Genomic DNA, 7,144 nt, shown 5'->3' on the forward strand with positions numbered 1-7,144 from the left:
ACCAAATGTTCTCTCTCCACCCTATAACAAGACCTTCATTATCCAAAGAATAGAAAGCACTAAACAAAATTCAGGAATTGATTTGTCCTTTACGTAAAAATAAATGAACACTTGCAGAGTAGAAGGATCATAAAAATTGTTAAACCTACTAAGATTAAGCTAGAAAATAAAAAATACGAGTGGTTAGCAAAAGCTGAATTACAAAATTGTAACATTAGAACTCTTTTGTGAAAATGGCCCCCAAATAATTATTCATGAGCCTGGTGGTTCCAACCCTCACACTAATAGGTACTTTCCAGGCACTGATTTTTAATAACAACCATGAGACTTATTTTTTATTTCAAGGTTCTTGGCCTTTGCTTTTTTTTTCCTTCCAAATGATCTTACCTGATATCGTATGGTCAGAAAACTTGTCAGGCCTGGGAAGGGATGGTGGCAGACTTTAGTGAGGTGCTAGCTGTATGTATTCAAGTACAGGAAACACACTTAGAGCCATATAGGCTTGTCACTGCAGAGAAGAAAATTAGGAAGATGCACTTGTGTGGTGGTAAACCAGTTATGTCACAACTAGAATCCTCAGCGTTCCTCCCACTTCTCAGAACAGCCAGAGTCAAATCCGATACTTCTTGTGATGTTCTTAAGAGTATAAATGTGGGTTACTGGTTCAGATATAAAAACTGAATATCCTTAAATATCACTGGGGAAAAAACGTGTATGTAATGCTGATAGAATTATATAATGGAGAAGCAAACATACGCTAAATGAAAGAAGCCAAGCACAAAAGACCACATACTGTGTGACCCTAGTGATAGGAAATGTTCACCATAGGTAAGGATGGGGAAGGTCGATTAGTGATTCCCGGGGCTCACAGAGTACGGGAGCTGGGGGGTGGCAAGCGACTGCCACTCAGTAGGGAGTTTCTTTTGGAAATAATGAAAATATTCTAAAATTAGATTATAATGATGGTTGTACAGCTCTGTAAATATACTAAAACCATTGGATTGTGTACTTTAATTGGATGAGCTTTATGTAAGTAAATTATATTTCAGTAAAACATATATAATCAATGTTTGGGGAGGCATTTTGGAGCCTTAGACACTTTTACTTTAAAAAGACGGAGCAGAGGCCCCACCTTTCCATTCTGGCTCCTTCTTCTTTCCCCACCCCTGCCAATCCCTGACCTGTCCTTTAGTGCAGACAGAAGAGCAAGTATAAATCTGTCAGGAGAAGAATGGCACTCAAACAGATTTCCAGTAACAAATGCTTTTGGAAGATTATAGAAAGGTTTGGAACATGACAGGGTTGAACTCAACTACAAAATGAAATTTGCTATCTACTTACTGATGTGGGAAACAAAGGCAAAAAATGAAACTTCCTGACAACTTGCAGCCCATTGAGGAGTCCTTGAGACCGGCAGAGTGACATTCCTGTAGGAAGTCAGCTGCCTGGATGTTGACACTTTGCTCAGGGCAAAAGACAGCCTTAGCGTACCATTATCCGGACGTCCAGGATCCTGTAAGTCTACTTTAACGTACAAAAATCCCTTGGGAAACTTCCTTCAAATGTATGTTGGCAGTCATCCTCTAAGCATACACGGATGTCCATCTGAAGGGTCTCATGACAGAGGGTGTACTAGACAGTAATAAATGACGTTTGCTTCACAATAACAGCTAGCCCAGTCGGAGTCCTGGAAACCTTGCTCCCAAGATTCCTTAGAGGATTACATTATCCCTAGCCTCTGCCCAACTTGAAAGTACATAAGCAGCCACCCATCACAGCCCCAGTGAGCCCTCTGCCGTGGGCTCTGCCCCTGTACTTTAATAAAACCACCTTTTGGCACCGAAGACATCTCAAGAGTTCTTTCTTGGCTGTCTGGCTCCGAAGGCCAACAGACCCACATCACTTCCTACCGAAGGCAGAAACTGGGAAATCCTCTGCACTAAGTTGGCTGTCTGGTCTGACCTGCACAGAACGAAATTTTGTATCAAAGTCTGGTTCTCAACAGGCTGCCTCAGAACATTGCTCCAGATACCAGCCCTCGTGGCTGTAATCTTTTTTTTTTTTTTAATGTTTTTTTATTTATTTTTGAGAGACACAGAGAGACAGTGTGAGCAGGGAGGGTCTCAGAGAGAGAGAGATATAGAATCTGAAGCAGTCTCCTGGCTCTGAGCTAGCTGTCAGCACAGAGCCCGACGCAGGGCTCGAACCCATGAACTGTGAGATCATGACCTGAGCCAAAGCTGGATGCTTAACTGACTGAGCCACCCGGGCGCCCCACGTGGCTGTAATCTTAAAGGAGAAGCTAGAGCTGGGACTTTGGCAGCAGCACTGGGTTTTATGTGCACCTCACTGACGATCCTTGGAAGATTACCTACACAATGTATGCTTAGGTAACCGAGGAGCCACCCAACTCACAATGCCAATTTTCTAGTGGACCCGTAAAGGATGTGTATTTTTGGCCACTCTCTGGGAGGCCATGAAGCTCTCTGATCTGTGCTTTGAAGAATCCCGGAAAGTACAAATCTGTGTCAGCATTTGCTTCAATTTGCAACCCAGTGTTCTGTCTTTGGGACACACACACAGCAAAAGCCTTTAGTAGATATTTGGGAAGAGATCAAAGTAAGTGGAAGGCTTCTGGTATGTCTCATCTTGTGAAGTCCTATCCAGGTTCTCAGCTCGACATGCTAATTGACCAGGGAAAAGATGACCAGTTCCTTTCAGATGGACAGTTACTACCAGATAACTTTGTAGCTGTTTGTACAAAGTCCCTGTTGTTTTTAGATTACAAGAGGGTTATTATTACAGCTACTACTTCCTTGCAACCATTATTACTGATCATATCAGACATCATCCAAAATGCCTGAATGCATAGAAAACTTCAGGTAAGAGAGTTTCTTCAGGACTATAGAATTGTAACGAACAGAATTACTGGGGAAAAGGATTTCAAAATTCTGGATTTCATAGTGCTAAAAATGCATCATTCCATAGTTGAATCACTTTGAGAATAAATATTTTAAAAACCTGAAAAGAAAAGGACTTTTGGTTTTCTTAGTCTATGACATAAAACAATTTTTTTGTAATTTTCCAAAGATCATGACATTTTTCTAATGTATCCATGTAATAATATTGAAATTACGGTTGAAAACTTCGAAAGGGTGCTTTGGTAATAAATTTTTTTTCTCACTCTTTCACAGAATCCTATGTATTTAGTGAATTCCCTATTCTAATAGTTAACCTCCCACACTCTAATCTTTTGCTGTATAAAGTATGGGTCACAGATTAGCAGCGTTAGTATCTCCTGAGAGGTTACTTGATGTGCAGCGCAGGATCCCTACTCACAGTGATGCGCACAGAAGATGATTCATATGCACATGAAGGCGCTCTGAAGCAGCAAGATCTCGGGGCTGCTTCAGCTGGGATTTGTTAGAAATGGAAGTTCTCAGGCCCCATTGAAACTGAGCAGAAATGCTAGCAATCTGTGTCTTATCAAACCGGTGATTCTGATCATGATACATTTGTCGCACACGATAAAGTCATTCTGTTGCACAAGAGAGTCACCTGGGGAACTTTAAAAAAATCTTGATGTCTCGGTTGTCACTCATGCAAGTTGAATCAGAGTCTTTGTGCCTTGGAATCAGGTGTTAGTGTTTTTTTTTAAATCTTTTTTTTTTTTTTTTTTTTTTGAGAGACAGAAAGACAGTTCAAGTAGGGGAGGGTCAGAGAGAGAGGGAGATACAGAATGAGAAGCAGGCTCCAGGCTCTGAGCTGTCAGCACAGAGCCCAATGCTGGGGGGCTCGAATCCACGAACCATGAGATCATGACCTGAGCCGAAGGCAGACACTTAACCGACTGAGCCACCCAGGCACCCCCTTTGTGTTTTTAAGAATCCCTCAGGCATTCAAATTTGAAAATCCACGTTCTAAAAGGGGAAAAATAATACTGGGTTTTTTTTTTTTTTGATTTATCAAACTAGCTGTAGTTCTCAGAATAACTATGACTTATTTGATGAAATTGTGTTCTAGCAGAAAATAATTGGCCTTTTGATTTATCTGTTGCAGGAGAGTTTTAAACAAAAAATTCTTTCTATTCACCTTGCACTCTGTGTTTTTCTTCACTTAATCTGTTATAAATCCTCTGGTGACATTCATGCCACAAATGTGGAAAACAAGTGAAACCCAAGCCCTAAATTTTATACTCATAGGGCTTTAGAAAGGGATTCAAGAGAACAAAAGAGGGAAATACCTCTTTAAAGAGGTTAGAGGAGCCCCTGGGTGGCTGAGTCAGTTGAGCGCCTGACTTCAGCTTAGGTCATGATCTCATGGTTTGTGAGTTTGAGCCCCACATTGGGCTCACTGCTGTCAGCCTGCCAGTGAAGAGCCTGCTTCAGATCCCCTCTACCCCTCTCCCTGCCCCACCCCCACAAAACATTTTTTAAAAAAATTAAGAAAAACAGAAAGGGTAAAGCCTAAAGAATTAATTATGTGTAACAGGGACAGTAGTCAGTGTCTGCTTGCTGTTGAAAGACAGAAAGAGGAGAGCAGAAGTTGTGTTTTCTTAAAGAAGCACATGCCACACATTGTTATTTACAAAAGCGGGGGAGGCAAGGGCTTAGCTCCCAGAGGTATTGGTGCTGGCATTCAGGTATTTTTGCAAAGTTGGGGATCACTTCAGTGAGAAACTGGTTGTCAGCATGTAACTAGGAGAAGTCCAGTTTGGGAGATGCTGTAAAGACCATGTCCTTCTGGTCTTAAATCATGGGAGGAAACTGGATGAGAGTCAGAATCCCAAAGAGTGTGGGAGAGGAATGAGGCCCAGTTCTTGTGGTTTAAAGACATTCATATTAAATAAGGGGGAGGCTCTTGGGAAGTTCAAACATTATAACGTTTTGGCTTCACTACTGAATCTATTACAAAGTCCATTGCTCCTGTGTTCTTGCAAAATATTGCCAGGAATGTGCCTCGTCATATCCGTCAAGGCAGTGGCAAATGCTATCAGTGAATATACACGTGGCCAGTATTGGTATTAGATTGGAGATAACACTCCAAAATTATAAGAAACTGATAAAAGCTACTTAAATCATTTTTCAGAGACAAAAACTGTGCTTTTGGTATATGTATTTTCCATCTTATTATAAACTCATACAAACTAATTAGAAAGCTGACTAGAGAGGAGGGGCCCTAGAAGTTAATCCATAAACCAGAATCTATAGACATAAGTTGTGTAAAACACATCGAGTTCATGCTTAAATTAGAAGGAAGAGCTATAGCAGATGTCATTTTAGTATCCTAATCTTACCACAGTTATTTGAACGAAGAACTTAGTTCCTCTGAGGACTCTGTGGGTCCTTTGAAGCAGGAAATAAAGCTCATGAGACAAGTCACATGCTACTGAAGACTGGTTGATTTGGGGAGTAGTGTGGCTAGATGAAGAAAGGCCCTTGACTGAGGACTTGGCCATGGACAGAGTATCAGGCAAGTGCTTTGAAACTTTCTGAATGTACACTAATACCAAGTGTACATGTTGGTGCTGAGGAAGTTTTGGAAGCAGGTAATAGGGGGAGAGGGGAGGAACTGTTAGAAAGAGAAACTAATCAGACACTCTTCAAAAATTCCCCTGTAGAAGCCTAGGCTCATCCAAGGTTCTAAAGATTCTATCAATTCTTCTCTCAATAAAAATAGTCTGGGGAGGGTGAAGACTTGAAATTAGAAGTTTATAAGGGGTAGACTGGAGAATCAGTGGCCAAAATTTGGGACTAAACTTTGATGGTAGCTGGAGAGTGAAATTGGGAAATCAGCCTGAGGCTGGAGAAACAGCACGTAGGAACAGTCAATTGTCCTGAATAAAGCCTGGGGAGCTTTTGTTGAGATAAACACCTTCTAGTCACCAAGAATTTGGTTTGGGGTGACTTCTGGGAGTTTATAGTTTTCAAGAAATTGGTCCATCTCATCTAAGTTGTTAAATTTTTGTGCATAGAGTTTTTTGTAGTTTCCCCTTATTGTCCGTATACTATCTGTGGGATCTGTAGTGTTACTCCCTACACTATTCGGTGCTCCCCTTGCAGACCTGATTATGGCAATTCGCATACTTTTTCTTCCATGTTTCATCTGACTAGAGTTTTATTAAAGAACTACTCTTTGGTTGGATTGATTGTCTCTGCTGTTTTCTGTTTACCACTCCATTTATATCTGTTCATATATTTGGAGAATATACTTCCATAGTAGTTTGTTTGTATATTGTTCCCTTTCTTCTGCTTATTTTGGGTTTACCTTGTTCTTCATCACTAGTAATGTGAGGTTAGATAATCAACTTGAAATTTTCCTTTCTTTAAAAATATAAGTATTTAATTTTACACATCCCATAAATTATGATATGTTGCATTTTCGTTTTATTTCAGGTAAAAATATTTTCTAATTTCCCTTGAGATTTTTTTTTTTCCCCATGGCTTAATTTCTAACTGTTTTGGGATTTTCCTGTTGTCTTTCTGTTATTTATTTCTAGTTTAATTCCATTTATAAGGAGTCATACTATGTATATGATTTCAACACTTATAAATTGATTAAGACTTGTTTTATGACCTAGAATATGATCTATCTTGGTGACTGTTCTGTGAATGTTTGTAAGGAATGTGTATTTTGCTATGTTGGATGGAATGTTCTCTACCTGGAAATTAGTGTTAAATCTTCTATATCCTTGCTGATTTTCCATCTAATACTATTAATATGTAGTATTTTCTATCCAATACTATTTCTAATACTATTGATTACTGACTGTAGGTATCTTTAGCTATATTTGTTAATTCGTCTGTTCTTTTAGATCTATCAGTTTTTGCTACACATAGTTTGCTAACAATATAGTTTGATGCCTGTTATTAGGAGCATACATATTAATATTATTATAACTTCTTAGAGAATTCACCCCTTTCTTAGTATTTAACAATGTAACACTTTGACAAAGGAATGTCATGTCCTTTGTTATCCTGGGAATATTTCCTTGTTCTAAAAAGCCTACTCTGATGATAACATGGCTACTGCAGTATTCTTTTGCTTGGCGTTTTCATGATACATCTTTTACCTTCCTTTTACTTCTATCGATCTGTATGTTTATATATGAAGTGGATTTCCTGTAGTCGACATATAGCTGAGT

The 7,144-nt window shown here is 39.5% G+C and overlaps 1 pseudogene; it reads left to right on the forward strand.

Annotated features, from left to right (window-relative positions):
• Positions 1-1,231: 1,231 nt before the first annotated feature.
• LOC115277082 lies at positions 1,232-2,872 on the forward strand (annotated as a pseudogene).
• Positions 2,873-7,144: the final 4,272 nt, after the last annotated feature.

This window comes from Suricata suricatta, chromosome 13, assembly GCF_006229205.1.
Source record: "Suricata suricatta isolate VVHF042 chromosome 13, meerkat_22Aug2017_6uvM2_HiC, whole genome shotgun sequence".
Taxonomy (NCBI): Eukaryota; Metazoa; Chordata; class Mammalia; order Carnivora; family Herpestidae; genus Suricata; species Suricata suricatta.